General features: G+C 38.4%; 1 protein-coding gene, 1 long non-coding RNA gene and 1 other non-coding gene across 8 annotated transcripts in view; 1 reads left to right on the top strand and 2 right to left on the bottom strand.

Annotated features, from left to right (window-relative positions):
• LOC133524856 (allatostatin-A) overlaps positions 1-22,132 on the bottom strand; it is a 142,789-nt gene that overhangs the window by 78,927 nt on the left and 41,730 nt on the right. The gene's annotated exons all lie outside the window — the stretch shown is intronic.
• Trnap-ugg (transfer RNA proline (anticodon UGG)) lies at positions 2,418-2,489 on the top strand. The gene has a single exon. It is a non-coding gene; the product is annotated as a tRNA-Pro (tRNA).
• Positions 11,240-15,845, bottom strand: LOC133524854 (uncharacterized). Of its 5 annotated transcripts, none has more exons than XR_009800462.1 (3): positions 15,452-15,815; positions 14,441-14,798; positions 11,240-11,581 (listed from the first exon to the last, which is right to left on the bottom strand). It is a non-coding gene; the product is annotated as an uncharacterized LOC133524854 (long non-coding RNA). The 5 variants fall into 5 exon arrangements; XR_009800459.1 differs by lacking the exon at positions 11,240-11,581 and adding an exon at positions 12,118-12,462; XR_009800461.1 differs by lacking the exon at positions 11,240-11,581 and adding an exon at positions 12,435-12,453.

The raw sequence follows: 22,132 nt of genomic DNA, 5'->3' as shown, positions 1-22,132 counted from the left end.
TCCTAAAATACGAGACGTTAAGAGATTTTTTAATCACAAAACGAAACGGATCGTGCGTGACTGATTCTCAGACATTTCTCGTGGGGCCGAAACAAGCTTGAGATATTGAGATACCATCAATTCCGCTGGACCATACAAAGGATAGAAAATTAATTATAATTTGAAAACTATAGGTCTTAAAAAAACATATTTCTAAAGACAATATTCTAGAGAATTTTATGGAGATCATACTTCTCCTAGAAATTTTTACTGTAGCTTTCACGGTTATCATGAAAATTTATAAATACTAAAATTGTGATATAAAAGTGGCGGTGGGAGGGAAACAACTTCTCGGCGTGTTTCTACTTCTATTTATTCTTTTAAACCTAAAAGCTATATGCATGCCAAGATTCGTGCTTTCTGCCGGATGAGACTAAGAAGCCGTACTAAGCGGTAAGAGCGTGAGACTCTCAATTCGAAATGGCTCGTACCAATGAGTGTTAGTTGAATTTCGGTAAAGGAAAACATCGTGAGGATACCGGACTAATCCCAATAAGACTTAGTTGCCCCTCTGAGTTGAAATCTCTGGGGTCAGATGGCAGTCGCTTTCGTAAACGTCCAACTCTTGGGACCCCAGGCTCCCATAAGCCGTGGCAATAAGAAGAAACGCTAGGAAGAAAAAGTTTATTTAATGTTTTGGTTAATGAGATCAATGTCAATTTAAAAACATATTTTTATGATCTGAAGTTCGCTAATGATGACTACCTTTACCTCATACTTTGAGGCCAATTCGAAAGTACACTGTCGGTCGCGCCAATACATGTACGGGCAAGTACGAGCGGAATGGACGATAACTAAATTCAGTTTCTTCGCGCATAAGTTTTAACATAATCAAGTTTGTCAGCAGAAAAAGGCGCAAATTTCAACTTTTCTACGGAACCCTTCGCCCCATACTTTTTCATTTACCGGTTTTTTCTACTGACGGGAATGGCTTGGCAGTTACACAATTTCAGGCCAACTGCTCAGTACTAAAACTGTTGTATGGAAGCCGACGTCAGGAGTGATAATTTAACTGCCGTGATATTAATGTGTTTTTAATTTAACTTTTTGTGTCGCTAGGTGGCAGTAATGGCTGTTTCTTAAACGGTTCAAGATTTATGTTAGAAAATAATTAACTTAGTTAAACTATTTCGTAATAACTTACAACACGTGGATTATTAAAAAATCTTTTTAACTATTTCTATCCGAAAGTAGTCGTAGGAAGATTCTAGTACTCAAAGTACTACAACCAGCTATAATATTTATCTTGCTAGTAAGAATCTATAACTGATTCCTATCATCATTTCGACTTAGTTTAACAGACGCGATCGCTTGGACAGGTCTCCACGGAAGACCAGCATCAAGATACCTAAAAGGTAACTTAAGCGTCCTGAATAATTTATTTTCTTTCTTTCTTAATAAGTAAGTATGCGAAAGTTTAAACCGTTAGATGTTTACCGATTATTAAATAAATAAAATAAATAAATATTATACGACATTATTACACAAATTTGACTAAGTCCCACAGTAAGCTCAATAAGACTTGTGTTGAGGGTACTTAGACAACGATATATATAATATATAAATATTTATAATTACTTAAATACATAGATATTGGTTAAATTTCAATTATGATTTCGATAAAAATCTTAAGCTGTACTCGGTACTAAAGATGTGTACTTTTTTTAAGTATAAGGAAAGGGAGGACTATTATACAGACATAATCACAAGTAGGGGGAGCAGCGGGCATATCTAGTGCATAATTATGTATAAGATAGGTAGGTACAGTCGACGTACAGATATGTTTACATATTCGCCTTAGTAAGCATATTAAGCGCTGGGCCGCGACGCTCCGCAGAGTCCGCAACAGCCGCCACAGCGTCCTGGGCGTAGTAGCGGAGAGGTGGGACAGTTGCCTAATCAGGCAATTCACTTAAGTTTAGGTACTAATACAATACAAATCCTCTTTATTGCACAACCTCTGAAAAAAATGTACATGGAAACATAAAAAACATGAAGATAGAGGTAAACAACAGGCGGCCTTATCGCTACAGAGCGATCTCTTCCAGACAACCTTTAGGTACTAATATAGTTATTTAAGTATTTTCTTGTTACTAACAAACTATGGGCACTTATTTGTCTGAAATAAATGCATTTTTTTTTCTTATGTTTAGTACTAAGAAGTAGGGTACAAAAGTGTTATCTTTGACGTCGACTGTACAAGCAATTTTGAACTACGATTGTATGGCCAAGTAACACATACGTGTACTTAGATAATATACATTTTTGAATGTGGGTTGTGATGGCTGTCGCATATTAAATAATGTCAATGAATACGTCTGTTTGCACAAGTGTTATAAAACTTAAGAAAATAAGGTTTTTCATGAAGGCTTTCATGTGGCATGATGGTCTAGCGGTATGATTCTCGCTTTGGGTGTGAGAGGTCCCGGGTTCAAATCCCGGTCGTGCCCTGTTTTTTGGTACAGTTATCAGCAACAGAAGTGGACCAAGTGTTAAAAATGATCAAACTCTTGATTACTAACAAGTTGACAACAAATCTGTGTACAGATCATTTTGAACACCTCACCCGCTTAGCCTAGGTAGGTGTCAGCGTCAAAAGTAACGGATCAGGGTGCGTAGCCAACATGCTAATCGTTTACGCTCCATAGCGAACGACACGCAACTGTCATTCGCACGAATATGGAAGAGTGATAGAGAGAGATCGCTATCGCTACGCTACGAAGCGTTAACGATTGGCACGTTGGCTAAGCACCCAGACTACGCATCAAAATTATTATCTAATAACTTAACATTGTAAACGAAATTTATATTTTTTAAAGCGATGTGTTTTGTGTTTTTTTTTCTTCATGTGTTTTGGTGTAATCTCTGTAGTAGTAAGTAATTCATCTTTTTCTTGGTTTCTTTTCTATGTAATGTTTTAATAAACTGTATGTGGTATGTGTTATCTGTCGTGGCATCACCGAATGGGCCCTACGGAAGATCAGCACTGGCTTCATAGCTAGCATTATGCTGAGTTGGGTCCATTTCGTGATGCGCACTTAATGCTCTGTTCTTCTGTTTTTGTTGCCTGTACATGTTCGTACATGTGACTGTCATGAATAAATGTATTTTATCTATCTAACAAAAAGATGTAAGTCATAGAACATAGAACCTTACTTACTTTCTGGACTCGTAGAGATATATGTATCTCTATTTGTGACCGCGGCCGGCAAAACGTCCCACTTTGTCGCTTGCCATAAGGACGCCTTGTCAGCTTATTCACAGAAATATGCAAGCAAATTTCGTTCTTATGGCAAGCGACAAAGTGGGACGATTTGCCGGCGGTCACATTTGGAAAAGAACTCCATGATGGCAGCTACTTTAGAAAGGATGTTTCATTCGTTACTATTGATACTCCAACAAAATATCATATCATATCATATCATATCATTTATTCCATTGAATCATGTTCATTTGTACATTTTGGTCTTAAATATAGTCAAGTAGGTACATGATACCCTGCTAGGGTGTACAATTTAGGACTTAAAATTATAAATTATAATTTACATTCATTTCTAGAAATAATTAAATGTCAAAACAAGTATATAAGTATTAAAATATAAATAATTCATGCAGAAGCATATTATATTTACAAAGTCATTGGTAATCATCAGTCATACGAAAATAAAAAAAATATCTATATCAGAAAGCAAAATGGCGTCGGAACGACTTTTTTTTAAGGTAGAGATTTTTTTAAAACAATTTAAAACAGTTAACCCACTACATATTTCGTTTTTACCTTGTAAGGCATGAAACTCAAAAACGAGAAAACAGAAAATAGGTTCCATAAAATGACCAAAAACAACTTTAAAGTGCCGCGAAATTATAAGAAAATGTCACAAAAAGTCACAAAATGGCCAAAAGAGACAATGCGCTGGCGCACCATATATGGGGTACCATTCCAAATGCTTAACCGAGCACGGAAGATGTCGCCAGTAGGACCAGTATAAGACTGCCTTCCCACTTAGACGAAGAGACTAGCGGAGATGAGACTATTCAACAGCTTTTTTTTAACGTCGGTGGCAAACAAGCATACGACCCGCCTGATGGTAAGTAGTTTCTATGCTGAAACCGAAACCACAACTTCGGTCGGACACTACTTATAGTTATTAGATCTGTCCTTTCGAATAACACTATACTTTCTGGCTGCTAACTATATACATATTTATCTGTCCTTCTCAGCAGAAAGCGTCAAAAGTCCTAATCTTAAGGCCAAGATTCACTGGCGTGAGACCGGCTGCGCGCGCGCAGAACGTACGGGTCGCGGTCAAATCCGAAGTTTGTATCAGTCGCCATATTAGGCGCGCCAGGAATCCGCGCTGACAAATCACCGGACAATTTGTTCAGAGAAAACGGGTACAGGATGAAGCAAAATGGGAGTAGATTTTTGATAACAATGAAAACTGAAAATATAATTACCAAAACTCCAACTATACGTGATAGAACCTTTTACGGGAGGTGTTGTATCACGGTTTAATATTACCAGGGCATGCATATTTTCACCTCGATATACTCGTATTTGAGAGGCTACGATGAAAATCGCCTATATCTATAAGATAAACGAATCAAGTTAAAGCTGTAATAACTTTTTGTCTAAAATTTCATTTTGGATACAAGCTTTTATCGCTGACTGTACTTTTCTTTCATCAGGCAACTAATACTACGATCGCCACTTATTATTGTCGCTTATTAGCGATAAGACCGCCTGCTGTTACCCGGTTCTATTTTCCTTTAATATTTATTTGTAGTTTTACATGTATGTAAGATGTATAATTGTTGGTGCAATAAAGAATATTTACTTACTTACTCGCCGAGACAATTGTAACAAATACAAACACAATTAGGCTACATTGTTTTGTCAGTTTTATCACAGAGTTCCCATGGCCACCTCCTGTCTCCATCATCATCAGCTCGATGCTATGCAAAAATCGGGAAGTAGGTCGAATTTAACTTTAAGCTATATTTGATGCAGGGATCGGAACCGGTTTTTTGCAAAAACATCGAATTAACCATATATTTCGGTTTATTTTATACTCTAAATGTAGGACTCAGTTGTGTTTTCAGATAACGACTTCGTATTATTAGATTGCCTAATTAGAAATGAAGTAATTAACAAAGAACGAAAAAATACCGTTTTCGTTCCCATACAAAAACCGGTTTCCGATCCCTGATTTGATGCATACAAACATAGGCACAATGCAAGTTAAATAAAAGCTTGTAATAGATGACTCATTAGATATAAGTATGCAAAAGAAAAGAAAATATCAAAGAACATTGGCGGAAAAACCAATAGCTGATGAACACAATTACGCTGTCAAAATAAAAAGACAAAGAAGAAAAAGTGTGTTGAGCGATTTGTGGTCGAAAACAATGAAAGAATCAGGCTCCAATTGTCTGAAAGTTTTTTTTATTGCAGGAAGGTATTTGACCACAATCTCACCTCATGGTAAGTGCCGATGTGTCTAGGATGGAACATGCTTATTGTCTTATTCATTCTCGATTTAAAAATATCCAATTATAGTGGATTGGGAATATAATTGCAGGAACTTTAGTTAGACTTCCAAGGTTAGACTTCCTCTTCCCCTCCTTAGCCATTCGTATGATAAAGATGATAAAGCTGAATGATGGAGATGGATAAAATAAATAAATAAATAAATATTATAGGACATTATTACACAAACTGACTAAGTCCCACAGTAAGCTCAATAAGGCTTGTGTTGTAGGTACCTAGACAACGATATATATAATAATATTATAATTATAAATACTTAAATACATAGACACCCATGACTCAGAAACAAATATCCGTGTTCATCACACAAATATATGCTCTTACCAGGATTTGAACCCGGGACCATCAGCTTCATAGGCAGGGTCACTACCCACTAGGCCAGACCGGTCGTATATAATTAATATAATTTAAAGCATCCAGCTTGTTGATCCGTAGCAAATCTCTATATTCAAAGCATTATAGACTATCAATACTATACGTAGTTCTGTTGATGCTCAAAATCTGCATTTCAATTTCTTTTAAAGTAAAATCTTATATCTCCTAAACCTTAACTTACCTTTAAACCCGTCAAACTAAAAATTACAGTCAATTCCAATAAATCTGCCTCCAACCGCGAAAGACAATAAAAGCAATAGAAAGCCATAATATCTCGCATCCGTCAAGTGGCCATACCAAATACAGAAACTGAGCCTATAACCAGTAGGCCTACTGGGATATAGATACGACATGGATGATAGAGAAAATTGCGGTTGTATTAAAATGGAATGGATAGCGATTTCATAAAGTTAATGTATTGCTTAGCGCTAAATTAAAGTCGGACTGGGCTGCCGCATACAGCGATCATCGGTATAGTCAGGCTAAGCTTACTCTGCAGCGTTTTGGATATGGTATGATGATTGTGCAAGTGTTATTTTAAAAGTCTTAGTTTCATAGAAGTTTGTCGTTTAAAATAAAACTTGCACACTGTGTACTATCAAAAACGCTGCAGAGTTAGCTTAGCCTGACTCAACCTTATTTTTATACATATGTTATATCGAAATGCTATACTAAAGATATCAATGCAGATGAGCTTTGCATAAAATCCATTACAAAGCATCTAGCCTTGAAGCACAAATTATTACGTTAGATAAGCTTTAACTGCGTATACATAGAAGAATAATAGAAAGTATATTACAGAGTACTACATCTTCAAAAATTAGGCGTGGACCGCGCGCAAACAATCCAGTGTGCGGCTAATGTTGGGTTAACCAAATATAAATGGCTTTTATCGATCCTTTAATCTAACTTTATGTACATAATCTTATAAACATTTTTTATTGTCACTAGCACTAGTACTTAAGGAAGAAAATATGCTGCTAGTTGCCGAGAGGAAGATCCTCCGTAAGATACTGGGCTCCAAGCGAAGACCGGATGGAACAGGGCACTGACAGGACTGGATGGACAAGACTGACAGGTGAGATTGAAGACCTAGTGGCTGAACCTAACATAATGGGAGAAAGTAAAGCTCACAGACTCCGTTGGTTGGGCTGTTTTGAGAGAATCAATGAAGATTGGAACGTCAAAAGAGCGTACCTGGGTTGTCTAGCAGGAGACCGCCCCAGGTATCGCTGGAGCGACATAGTGGAGGCGATCTGCATGAACTTCGAGTCAACAATTGGCGAGATGTCACACAAGACCGGGAAAAGTGGCGCTGTCTTGTGTCGGAGGCCAGGTCTCATTTTGGGTCGCTTAGCCAAAACGGAGTAAATAAGTACTAGTAAAGACTCTATGTCAAATAGTAAATAAATAACACGTGTAATATAGATCGGTATAATACGCTCACGGTTAAGCCCACACGATTATAAACTCACTCGATATTCTTAGAATCCTGTATGATTCCTGGACTATTAAGGACGAGAAGTCAGTCACTGAGTTCGAAATTTACACGTCAAATGTTGGATACAAGATATAATACTGACATTGTTCCTAAACTCTGCTTCAGATAACCCAAGCTTAGCATCTATTCGCCATAGGTACTGTGACGAGATATCTCGCGATTTACGCAGGAAATCTATTTGCAATTATAATACACTGGCGATAGCTTGGGAATCGACATTTGCTAAGGTATATATTTAAATGTGCGCTGTGCGTATGAAAATGTTTAAGTGTGGGTTATTTTTAAGTACGGGTCTACCAGCTATGTCATCACCACTGCACTGCACTGCACTGACTGCAGTCCACCAGACTGAAATTCACTCACAAGACAGCCGTTTCTTCGTTCGTCGAATAAACCGGTTTTTTTAGGTTACAATAAAGTTCTTAAAACGTTCGCGTTCTTATAAAAGTTCGGAGGAAAACCGAAATAAACCGGTTTTACCGGTATTTTATAAACCGGTTCCAAGCCTTGGTGGCAGGCCCAGACGGAGATGGCGGGAAGACTTAGACGCCTTTATTAGTAACTGACCGGAAAGAGCTCAACAACAGGAGTCGTGGAAATCAAGAGGCCTTTCCCCAGCTGTGGGATACTAAGTATCATCATCCCGTCCTAGCCGGTTTCGGCCTCGGCGACTGATTTTGTAGTGGCTAGTGAGAGCGACGATCATGAGCTCACAGATGGCTGACGTAGCCTATTTTCCCAGTAAATGTACGGCCACGCTCACCGCAAGTCAGCACCCCTCCGACAAAATTGTAGCTTATGACCGCAGGTGATCGGGCCTTTAACTCGCCACGCTTATTGGCGTCGAGTTCCACTCGCCTCTGCTCTTCAAAGGCTTGCACTTTTGTACTCACTGTATGCTTTCACTTCGGCCGATCTCGTGCCGAAGTCTCCCAGTGCGATGGTTCAATGTCACATCTCCGCATGTAACGCTTCAGCACATCTTTGTAGCGCAACAGTTGGCTGCCCTGTTTCCGATTATCACTTTGCAACTCTGAGTAGAAGATGCGCTTAGCAACTCTGTCTTTAGATATACAGGAGACAACCACACCCTCGCAGTTGTCGCCGCATTAGATAGGCTTCAAACTTCTTCTTTCTTCTTTCTTCAAAGGATAGGATACGAAGTATAAAGGGCAAATAAAAATAAAACTATTTATCTCGACATCCATAATAATATAAAAATAATAAAACAATTGCTACAAATAATCGATAATTTCATTGCTGATCCGTGAGAATCGATTAAAAGCAAAAAGCAATCAGTATTCATTGCAGGAACAATCGCAAGGCAGACCTAATAGAGCCTGTAATTTGTTATAAGCGATTCTGGCAAAAAAGGATCGATTATACGGAGGTGGCTATTTTTACTTGCACTGCACTATGGTCCATTTGTACAGGATGTTCACAGAAATAAACAAATAGACAATGCATATGACAAGGAAATTACAAGGTGTAAATATGTAGTTAAAATTTTGCATTAAGCTATAGAGTAAAAACATTTAAAATAAATCCGGCCAAGAGCATGTCGGGCCACGCTCAGTGTACGGTTCCGTAGTTACTCTTCCGTCACAATAAGCTAAACTGGAGCTTAAAGTATAATAACTTTAACAATCCATTCAATGTCGTAATGCACTATTTTGTAAGATTATATTTGAGAACTATAGCCGGTTAAACAATTTTGTCAATAGAAAAAGGCGCGAAATTCAAATTTCCAATGGAATGATAACCCTTCGCGCTTACATTTTTAAATTTGCCGCCTTTTTTACAAGCTTTTATTTACTTTCACCTGACCGTTGTCTGTTTGTAATCAAATCTTGCAAGTTAAATTTGACCCACTTCCCGGTTTCCGATGAAGCTGAAAATTTGCATACATATGTAAGTCGGGTGACAATGCAATATTATGGTACCATCGAGATGATCTGATGCTGGAGACAGGAGGTGGCCATAGGAACTCTGTGATAAAACAACGTAACCTAATTGTGTTTGGGGTTTTTAGAATTGTCTCGATGAGTATTAGTTACTCGTGGAAAGAAAAGTACAGTCAGCGATAAAAGCTTGTACCAAAAATGAAATTTTTGCCAAAAATTTATTACTGATGGAAATGGCTGGACAGACTTTATATCAACAACACTAGTGTTTAGTGCTAGAAATGTTGAAAAGAAATTTAACAAAATTTCAAAATATTAACATTCAAAATCCTAATGCATACAAATATTAAGACAAATTCCTAAAACCTCCACAAACTACGCTTTTGCACATTGATGTGTCAACTGTGAAACTCCAATACCCTAATAAAAATATATGTATAATATGTGAGAATTACGTTGTGGGTAGAAATGACGTATCTCTTAACTGAGTACGAGTATATACAAATCTTATGAACTAAGACACCCTATACTCGTATCTCCACTTCGAATTCCACCCGCGTAGCCCTCTCCACAGGTAATCCTCATACAAACAGAACAAAATGCCTAAACAAATTGCTTCGCTGGGAGAGACCGCTTTTTGCACTAATTCGGCATTCCGAAATAAAAATTCCAACTCCTTTAGTAGAAACAAAAACGTTTTGAACGACGTTCGTCGAACGCGACTGTGTTTCAAAAATGGAACGCAAAATGGACGAGTTTTTTAAAAGTTTTGATATCTTTAAACAGCCAGTAACATTTTGTCGAAATAATTATCGTTACGAGGACGCTTTAATTTGGGAGTACGATTCTGTCTGTGCTTACGAAGGATTTTCAACAGAACATCAGTTTTAAGAATTGATTACTTAAAATTCGGGGTGACAGAAACGAATGTAATATTACCGCAATCATTTCCACACGTAGTTAAGTTTTGATTGGGGTTTTTTTTTTAAATCATTACTGAGGGCCTAGCCAAGATGCCAATCGTTTGCGCCGTATCAATCTTCCAAATGAGTGCGACAGCGAGACATTATTAGAAATTAAACGAACTTACCTGTAAGTGAAGTTCAATTCTAATTATATTAGCTGCACAAATTTCGAAATGATGTATAATAACTAAGTAGTAGGCGTTATCATGAAGCCTTCGACCATGAATATTCAGAGTAAAGTTAAAATTTCTGGACGCAACGGCCACGTTCCCGCGAACAGAACTGTCAACTTCATTTAGTTTAGAGTAACAAGCCAAGACACAACACTTTCACTGCCAGTAACCTGCTAGGGTTCTCTATTCTCAGGCACAAGTCGCTACAAAGCGGAAAAACACTTAGTATCCGCTATGCTCGTAGCCCATGCTGGCAGTGAATATGGCAACAGATGGAACAGCTTGGCCCACAACTCTGCAAAGCCAATATTGCTTTAAAACTTTGACAGGGATTAGACTATTAGAATCCCTGGTTGTCTCAAGACAACCCGGGTACTGGGCGGGAGGGATCATCATTTCGAAATTTGTGCAGCTAATATAATTAGAATTGAACTTCACTTACAGGTAAGTTCGTTTAATTTCTAATTACTATTACGCTGCACAAATTTCTTCAATGATGTATAATAACTAAGTAGATGTTTAGAGATAGGTTTTCAAAGTTTTTATTTTGGCTTTGTATTTCAATAATGAAATCTAAGATTTCATTTAGAAAAGGAACTTTTTTAGCTATCATTAACTGTATTTCCAATATAGATATTTAGTTCTTAAAACATTATTTAGAGATCTAGTGAGATCACCAAAAAGAATATATCATCATATATAAATCCTCTGAAAGACACCAGAGCGACAAGTTGTACTGTAATTTGATCCTTATTTATTTATTATATAAATAAATACAAGTACAAAAGTTTTAATAAGAAGTCTTCCTTGAAGACCTGCTTAGGCATCCTCAACAATAGTTGAAACAAAAAATGAATTGTTCCTTATTAATAGGTATTTCATTAATACCATTTAACAGAACGGTGTGTTGCTACTTACAACCTTTAGTAACACTTATTTTCTCCTTAACTAAGGATCAAGCACAATCATTGGATGGCACTATGGCCTTATTATGAAATGAGCAAAATCATTAGACTCGGACTTGATGTTTTTCTTTCCATCAATATTACTCCTAAATGATTTTGGTTTGGATCCTGAAACCAACGCATAATAGGTTGAATGGGTGGTGAAAACAAAAATATCAATACCACTATCTTTAAAAGTTGACTTAATCAAGAACAAATCGTTTGGGAAGTGATGGTCATATGAGGTTTTTGAGGGCAATAAATAATTACTAACAACTGAATGAATACCATTCGTTATTTTTATATATAGCTAAAATATATTCGCCCTGAGCAAGCCTCATTCCATTTCAAATTAGTTTTCCTTGAAAAATGCTACGGATAGCAAAGGTAGCTGAAATTTTTGTAAGGACTTGGTCAGAAAATCAGAATAATAGTAAAAATTACATATTTTATCAAGGACAGGGTTTGCACGCTGCGTGCAGTAACAATAGCAAATAAGGTAAGTACCTAAGCAATTTCATAACTTTCTCTTAATTCTGTAATGAAAAATTTTCATTGGTGGCATTGTTGATAAATAATTTGAGACTGATTAAGGGTCCCAGGTCACACTTTAAGGTTGAGGTGGGTGTAATTGAAACAAAACGTTCTTCATAAAGCGTTTCACTCTATCATTTGAGGAGTCGTCTATATCCCAATATAAGCACATGAGCAGATTTAGAAAAATGGACACTTCCATACCTAGATCCCTCATCACATAATGCTTTCAGAATGGCAAACATTGCTAGAAAAGATGCGATAAGATAATTAATGTAATTATTTCCACAAAACATACACCAGTGTTTCAAGTGTTTACGATACTGCTTGACGGTGTTGGGCATAAGAGACTCCACCCCACCATGCTGTTGGCCGCACCAATCGAAAGTTCCTCCTTTCTCCTTCTCTTTTCCGCTCCTTCAGTGATGGAACTTCCCGGATAACACCGGGGTAACCAGGCAAGGACACTACTGAAACTGCCGGTTAATGGAATAAGTTTTTATAAATGTGAGCTGGCGCTCAAATCTATACAATTGTATGTAACATGTAAGTATTTGTAAAAACTGTGTACAATATGGTTGTTGCCATGTCTTCTGCATTACCTAAAACTTTAATAGGTACCTTAAATTTCATTTCGAATGGAAGAAAAGCATAGATAAAATAATTCATCAAAGAAAATGTGCAAGCATCTATGTAGAAAAAATATCTGGGTTACTACACCAGGATATATATAGCGTTCACATATTTCATCTGCGCGACTCCAATAACTCGGTATATGAGTTCCAAAATGATGCAGGAAATTTCTAAATATTCATTGTTTAATTTACGTTTTATCTCCGAAATCTTATATAGTTATCTCTCAATCAGCTATGACACAGTTCACCTATAATATTTAAGACTAATATTGTAATGTCTCGTTTCACACCAATGCCAATTGTTCCTCAACATTGTTTTGAGCATCGAACATCGATGGTTTTGAGGTAAAAATACTGTACAGTAGTATTTCAGTTCACCAAAGCGGTTTATAATTGAGATAGCTGTGTTGTATTTTCTCAGAAGTATGTCACAGTCTGGTAAATCGGAAAGAAACGTCTTTAAATATAAAGACCACCATTAAGCTGAATAAAATTAATGTAATGTATTCTATTAATAGGCTCCTTCCATAATCCCACAGATAACTCATTTCCACACGGTTGCCCCAGCAGGTCAATAAACTATTACTGTATAGTAAATAAATATCTTCAAAAAGTATATTTATAACCCTTTACTTTCAATTAGCCACCAAAATAAGTCACACTAGGTGATATATTGACATTGTTTCTTATTGGGTAAAGAAATAAATCCAGATATTAGACAGCTTTCTAAGGTACTAAGGAGCTAGTTTAATTTGATTATACCTAGCTCCATATGGTATCAAGAATAATAGAGTGCATCTTGTATAGGTACCTACATAGTCTAAAAACATTTATCATAAGGACAATAGATATAACATCTAAACAGTTGCTCATTGTGTGACCTCTAGATCTTGGACACTTCATGAAAGGTCTGACACATAGCTAGAGAGACATATAGTCAAATAGTCTAATGACAGGACTTAAAACTGTAATCTCAGCTTTCCACATGAATCAGAGATATTTTCTACTCTCATAAAATCAAGTAAAAGGTGTTCATGCAACAATTAGTTTCATGGCAATTCCAATGCTTAGTTGCAATCAATTTACTTATATTAAAAATATAACTGTATTTACTTCCCTTAGGGTTTTGTACATAAAATATTTTAGTTAAATATTAAGCTGTGTAAAGTGTATATTCTTGTGTGAGAACATCATAGGCATATATTTTGTACACACAGTATATATCACAGTCACATAACTTCCTAGTATTGACTGTCGATTGCTCAGTAATCATTTTTCAGAATTAATGTATGATTAACCAGGACAAAATCCTTGGGTCCTTGTAAATATGATGTCATTGCACTGACAAAAAATGTATTTAAGTTAACCACAACTTTCAAGAATTTGTTCTAAATGAACACAGGCTGTTGTGGTGTCGCTGAGTGCGACCACATTGTGATGCAAAGGGGAAAGTGTTGCTCCGCTTCCTTATTGCTGCTTTTGACCAGGGTTTTTGTATGTTGTTAGTAAATAAGTAATAAATACTTTATTATATGATAACAAAGAAAAGCAACAGCAAAACATACATTAGAAAAAAATATTGATAGTTGAGCCCTGAAGTTTAAAGTACCGGGCATTAGGACTTACAATAATTTATAAGTCATTAGTACTTCTGCTAAACTTTCTTAAAACACCACTTGTCAACAGCATGTTTAAGTAAATGATTTAAAAACCTCTTATGCCATTGATTGTGATTTAATAATTGAACAGCTGCCTTAGGTAAGATTCTCAGTGATAATAATCACACAAAAAACCAGTGGTCACTTAAGAGTGACATTACCTTTTCATAGCTGGTTACAGCAGACAATTTATTGAGTGCTAAATCATCACAGTGAGAGAACAGGTCACAGGAAACTTTATTTTGTTTCATTTCAATACCTAGCCTTGTTCCCAACTGACAAACGTCTCACCAGCCGCAGCTTGAGTCTCTGGGTTCATCTTCAGAGCACTAGTAATTTAACAAGGCAGAGTATTTTTTCATAATCTTGTCCGGGTCATTGTTGTTTTGTAATGTTCGTAATTATATATCTGCAAGCAAACAACAAGATTGTCCTAGAAGGATTATTCCCATATTTAACCTTCTGGTGCGGTGCCTCCTTCCAACAAGGTCAAAATTAACTCGCTTCATTCTTCACTTGCTGAAATTAGAATAAGCACTTAAATTCACCTACTTGAAGATAAGTATATATCAAGAGACAGCCTAGTCTGGCATACCACATTGATTAATTCTTGAGGTTAAGAGCTGTGTCTAGTCTAACACGCCACCAAACCCAGTAGGTATATCTAGTAAGACTTGTAGGTGGCTTATGGTCCACTACCCATTGCCGGGTAGGACATGGGCAACATCTTAGTGCTGTTGGTAAGGGATATTTGATAACACCACAATATCCCAAGGCTACTGGCAGTGAACGCACCTAGTATAGTATGGGAAAGATTGGCAAGTGCAAATAGCAGCAGAGATACCTAGGTTAGCACTCCAAACTGCTTAGCTCAGCCATTTTATGCAGTTAGCAAACAGAGACACCTAGAATAGTGCTCCAGAATGCACAGCACAACCACCATATGCAGTTAGCAAACAGAGACACCTAGAATAGTGCTCCAGAATGCACAGCACAACCACCATATGCAGTTAGCACACAGAGACACCTAGAATAGTGCTCCAGAATGCACAGCACAACCACCATATGCAATTAGCAAACAAAGACACCTAGAATAGTGCTCCAGAATGCATAGCAGAAACGTCAAAAAACAAACGAATTAGCACTTGATATTACTCCACTGTATTTCTTACCCGACGTTTATGTTCCTTTTCGGAATTTTAGTTATGTATGCATTAAACATTCGTTCGCTGGCACTATTAATGTAGGTACATCCATGGCCTGCTACATTTTTATCTCGATATTTATCACGTCCATGTAGCTATGCTATCGACGAAAGGACGCCGCAATTGACCTTGAACGCGAAAGTTGCATTTTCTTCTCCGATCTTGTGGTTTTTTCCCTCCAATTTTGCAATTCGTCACTGTTAACACTATTTTCTTTATTTTTTCATATTCTTATAAAATGTTAACTGTTATTTTCAGTTAAAAACGTTTTATTTTATTATGCCCTAATGGTCGTCGGCTTACATGAATAAACACAATGAAGTTGACAGTTCTGTTCGCGGGAACGTGGCCGTTGCGTCCAGAAATTTTAAGGGACCGGCCCGCTATCCCTTATAAGGGGTTTTGTAAGGGTTTTGCATAAGGCTTAACTCACCATACCCTTTGCCCGGCGAAACCCTTTCATTTTGCTTTTAAAGCCCTTATATTAAAGCTAACCCTTTTGAGGTATCGGTATCCTAATACCCTTACAAAACCCTTATCATCCGCTCACCAATACCTTGCATATCGCTTATAAGGGTTAGCCTTATAAAGGGCTTCCCTTTCAGCATATAAGCGTGCTAATTTAAATCATCTACCTTGTTCATAAAGCACACATTACTGTAAATCCAATAGTAAGCGATCGTTGTTGGCGGCGGTGTTCTTTGATGTTCGTGCGCTTCCGAATGATCGAAGCCGCTGTAGATTAAATACGGTTCAATTTTTCAATGGCAAAGAGTTGTGATTGTCTGTTGCTTTCCGCGGATCGAGCGCATCGTCACGGCGCTATTTTCTTCAGTCTTAGACACGTGCCAATGTTATCATTAGCTCCCGTTGCAAATAATATACTTACTCGCAAGGCTCCGAAACCGGTTAAATTTACAAACCATTATCATGTACTTGGCGCGAAACCTTAAAATTTCAGTTTGGTTCGAAAAACCGTTATTTTTAAACCGGTTATTTAGAGAACATTTTCATAAAGTTATTGTCAGATTAACCGGTTAAGAACAATAAAATCCAGTTTATTCCATGCGCGGTGTCTTTGTTTACGAGCCGATCTCTAGTTTCGTACCGATTTATTGTTTTTTTCGTAGAACGTTTTTTGTCCTCTAAAGTTATTTGTGTTTATGTTGATATTTATGTATTTATTCATTATGTGCTTATAAATATGTGTTTATTCATTATATATGTATTGTTTTTTTAATACTATGGCGGCGACAAACACACAAACGGTCCGCCTAATGTTAAGCAGCCACGTAGCCTATGGACGCCTGCAACTCCAGAGGTGCTAGCTCTTGAACTGTGTAATGAAATATACTAGTACTACTATTACTTTTAAGGAACATGTAAGGAATGTAATGAAGGCATAGGCGGAAATGTAAAACCGAGGGAAGGTAATAAATCATGTATGAAAGGGAATGAAATTAGATTATATGTAAATGAACTTTATTGGATAGAAATTAAAGGGATGATATTTTAAAATATGGAACCATAAACTACTTGAATTAAACCAAGACACAAACAAGGGAGTATATTGACGTTTGTAAATACGAGGTGTAACAAAAACAGTGGGGATCCGTTCGACCAAGTTCTAATTCTCAGATCAGAAGCTCCGGGTTTTCGGCCTCGATTTTTATGATACTTGGGCATTGATTTTTGTCCGAGAATTGCTTCACTGAAGTTCAGCCTTTGACCTAGTGGCTTTGGCAGTGGTAGCTGACTTTTCGTTTATTATTTAAGCTTCAAATTCAATTATTCTCTCAAATATAAAATATATTTGTGTCCAATATTTGCCATTAAGATCTAAATTGCGTGAATTCGAAGCCAGGCGACGCACAGAACTTGACGATAAGCATGACGAGCTAAAGGCCAGACCACCTATGGCCATAACATATAATTACGTCGGAGGGGTGCTGACCTGCAGCGAGTGTGGCCGCACATTCGCTGCTAAGATTGGCTACGTCAGTCACCTGAGAGCGCACCAGCGACACTCTCAGCGGTAGAAAGTAGTTGCTGTGGCCGAAAACGGCTAGGAGACGATGATGACCTATGTATCTATCTATTATTATTATTTTACATAAAAACCCATTTTCTAATAAGATATTTATCTTTTCTTTCAAACTGAAAATATTGGAAGGAATGGACAGAAACAGATTGGAATGGAATGAAGTTTCAAAGATTTTTTTTTCCATCATCTATCTAGCTAGAAGGCAATCAAGTGAAACGAATAAAGATATACCTACCCAATATATACTACATGTGATTTATTTGCATTAGATAGTATCATATCACTATATTAAGTACTACCTTTTTTTTAATACCACGACGGTGGCAAACAAGCATGCGGCCCGCCTGATGGTAAGCAGTCACCGTAGCCTATGGACGCATGCAACACCAGCGGTATTAGATGCGCGTTGCCGGCCCTTTAAAAACCTGTACACTCCTTTTTGAAGAGCCCCATACTGTAGCCCCTCGGGAAAACCTCAGCAGGAAGCTCATTTCACAGCCGAAGCGTTCGCGGCAGGAAATTCCTCTTAAACCGCACAGTACGCGACCAATTAGGTTCTAGGGCGTGAGGATGAACACCCTGCGAGCGAGCGGTGCGGTGATAGAAAGCGGCCATTGGTAGAACACACACAAGGAGGCAAAGTCTCTCCTTAGACTTAAAGGTTCAGTACCGCCTCTGAGTTTGGGATCGTCGACGATTCGTACGTACAGCGCGCCTTTGGACTGAGTCGAATGGTCCAAGCTAGCATGCAGGTACTCCTGCCCAAAGGTGACAGCAATACTCCATATGGGGACTGCAATTTATATAGCAGCAGTTGTAAAGTATCGTCTCGCTTTATTGAGCACACCGAGTTTTTTGGATGCCAGGTGGCTACGGAATTGGACATCACTGGAAATGTCGACACCGAGGATCCCAATACTGAGCTAAATGAATGGTAAGGGCTGAGCCTTGGAACTGTGGGACCACAGTAAATGGGGTTTTCTTAGCGGTAAACGCGCAAACTTGTGTCTAGGTGGGGTTAAATCGGACTAGATTGTCCCAACCCTACAACGAAACTGGATAGAGTGCTTTCAATGTCCGACACAAGCTCTTCACGACTCTCCAGCACCACAGAACGAGGGATGTTGGCACGGCCTGTGTAATAGGCATCCCCTACTGTCATCTGCATTGCATAGCAATGAATGTCGTCGTTAGACAACATATGTCATTGATGTGCAGCAAAAACAGCGTTGGGGATAGCACAGAACCTTGCGGAACGCCAGCGTTAATGTCCATGCTATCGGAGCAGCTTCCGTCTACTACGGCTCGTATGCGTCTGCCGGAAAAAAAAGCTAGCGATCCATTTGCATAGTTCCTGTAGCAGTCCATAAGATGGTAACTTCGATAGGAGACCCCTACGCCAGACCCTATCGAACGCATTCCCTATATCTAGGCTAACTGCCAATGCCTCACCTTGACTCTCAATGGCCTAAGCTCAGCGGTGTGTGAGATAGAGAGAATAGAAGATTACCAGTCGAGCGACCGTGACGGAAACCATACTGGCGGTCGCTGATCAGGTCGTGTTCTTCTAGGTATCTCAGCAGCTTTGCGTTAATTATACGCACCATGACCTTTGAGAGAAGAAAGGTAATAGCGATAGGCCTGTATCTCGATGGGTCCGATCTATCGCCTTTTTTAAGCACAGGGTGCACAAGGGCCGTCTTCCACGAAGATGGAACATGCCGTTTCTTGCTAGAGAGTGTGAAAAGGCGCGCCATCACGGGACACAACTCAGGAGCACATTGCTTAAGCACAATCGCTGGTATGCCGTCTGGCCCGCTCGACTTATGAGCGTCGGCGATAGCAACTCCCGCCAAATATCCCTCTGCGTGAATGAGATCTCTGGCATGGAATATACGCACCGTGGGATGGTGGGCGGCACGGCGCAACCGTCGTCGATTAGGGTCGAGCTTGAGGCAAAAATAGTAGCAAACCAAGAAGATTGGCTTTCTCTTTTGCACTGTGGGCCAGATGACCATCAGCTTTTCGCAGTGGTGGTAAGGACGACTGACAAAAATTTCCCTCGGCAGCTTTGACAAGCGACCAGAACGCGCGACTCCCAGTGGGGTAGCTCGCTAGTTTCTCACCAATTCTGTTGACGAAATCGTATTTAGCCCTGGCAATGGCCCTCTTATGATCTATGAGTACTTAACCGTGACAAAGTGGATTTCCGATGAAGAAAAATTTATTTTGCCGTACTTAAACCATGAGCGCGAAACCTTCTTCATTGACGTTTTACAGATACTTAGGCTCTCAGCATATGGAGCGTAAGCGTAAGAAACGCGTAAGCGTATCGTAATACGCGCGTAGAACGAGAGCGCTGCGAGCGCGAACAACTTCAAACAAGTCTTTTCTGTCGTCATTATGACAGACGTAGCGTAATATGGGCGCAAAAAACAAAACTTCAGCCTTATCAAACAATAAAAAATCTTCTTCATCTGACGAGAAAGTAAGATCGTTGATACATCCCCCGAAGACATCTGACGCCAGCGACACCATGATTTCAGCTAGATTCCACTTATTAAACGATTACGCTTACGCGTCTCGTACTCGTAACGTTTTTACGATACGTTTACGCGACGCTTACGCTCCGTGTGCTGAGGATCTAAGGCGGTGAAAAAGAAAATACCTATTCTTAAACAATTGTGCGTTTAGACTTGGTATAAGTCACAATTTTTCAGACGGAAAATGAAGTTGTTCATGTGATAAAATTAAAATCTGCGTTCTCTCTAGGATAATTTTACTGTAACTGGGCTTGCTGTGTTCTAATATAATATAAATTATGCACTTCTTTATAAAATGCACTTATTCACAAATAGTAGTTTTTTTAATAACCTACTCAATGCCAAGCTATTTTAGGTAGGAGGGAAATGAGTTTTTACTTGTTTTTTTATTTAAGTTATATGGTTTAGTTATCAAATTTTAATTTTTACGTAAACATACTTAAAAAAAATAACCACTTGTATAAAATAGTAATGTTATTAACTTGATTCGGGCTCGGACACCAAATCGGCACGAAACGAGAGAATGCTATTGCCCTATGCGGCACACGGCCGTCTCATCGCTCCCCCAATAAAACGGTTTATTAAGGTTACAATAAAGTTCTTAAAATGTTCGCGTTCTTCTGAAATTTCGGAGTAAAACCGAAATAAACCGTTTTAACCGGTATCTTTTAAACCGTTTCCGAGTTTTCTTACTCGGACAGAAGTGACCCTAATTGTTATTATTGTTGTTTACGCCGTTGCTACTACCTATTAGAAATATGCAGTCAAGCGTGAGTCGGACTTACTTGTGTACTATTCTGTTAAACTTTAGAGAAAAGTCATATTTAATTAAATATATATGACTTGTAGATCTTGTTTTATTTTAATCAGTTCACACTTGTCAGCCAGTAGGTACAATTAAGTTTAAAAAGTCGCCTAGTTTCGTAAGTGCAATCGGACTCATCACTCAGCTAATACGATGCACGGCAACGGCTACTATACTAGTAATTGTAGTCGTACTAGTATATAGTAGATGGTAAGCGAACAAAATTATTTAAAAACCCTTCCCTAGGAACGTATTTTCTTTCCTTTTCATACACTAGCGTAGATATATACTAATTCTGCCTCTTTCACGCAACGCTCAACTACGACATTACTAAAGGGAAAGCTTTATAAAAAGCGCTTAATGATAAGGGTAACCCTTATTAAGGGATTGCAAGGCATATAGGATAGCAGTAAGCAATTGCAAAGGGCTAGCTTTATTTTTTGCTAAGTTTTTCGGTAAGGGCTAGTCAAATATATGGGCTTGCAGTTCAAACTGGACAGTCTTTCAATGTGTTAGCCATGTTTATGGGACGCCCATTGAAAGGCTTTTATCGCGGAAAGGGTTGTCGGGGCCCTGCGCTAGTGGGAGCAAGATGAGTAGGCGCAAATGTACTCACGCAAGTTGCATCCCACAGCAAGCAGCGGCCTTTGGCCCATGGAACCAGCGTTAGGCCCCATACGCACTATGCGGCCAGCCGCGTGCGGTTGCGGCGGACCGCTTAGTGCGTTCAGTATTTATGGTTGCGGTTTCATACATTCTTAACCGTCATGCGGCTGTCCGCACGCGGCTAGCCGCTTAGTGCGTACGTAGCCTTAGGCCATCGGGGTGCTTGCCGTCTGTACGGCTTAAGCCTTGAGGCTCCAGAATGCAAGGCACCTTCGCCGAGACCATGGTACATACTATATAATACGTATACTACACATATAAAGTTAAGACAGACTACATTTATTACTATATACACATATAAATGACAGAGGAAGCCATAACAACGACAAGGAGTTTAAAAAATATAGGACCCTCATAAAATAAAGTGGATAAAATAAAAACTTGGGTTGTTTAATATTTTTCTCATTTTTGATAAACGAAATATCTTTTTACGATATCATGCTCAACTTATCTGAATCCTTATACTCAGGAAATGTCAAGTAGATGGGTATAGATAACGATCGCCTTAAAGGATCTGGCCTATACAAATATACAGAGCGAAATCGTTATAGCCCGAATAATAAGTAGAAACCCTTTTCGAAATTATACTC

The sequence above is a fragment of the Cydia pomonella genome, chromosome 14 (genome assembly GCF_033807575.1).
Source record: "Cydia pomonella isolate Wapato2018A chromosome 14, ilCydPomo1, whole genome shotgun sequence".
NCBI lineage: Eukaryota > Metazoa > Arthropoda > Insecta > Lepidoptera > Tortricidae > Cydia > Cydia pomonella.
Note: the sequence above shows the minus strand (reverse complement) of the source record. Positions and strands in the feature narration are given on the sequence as shown.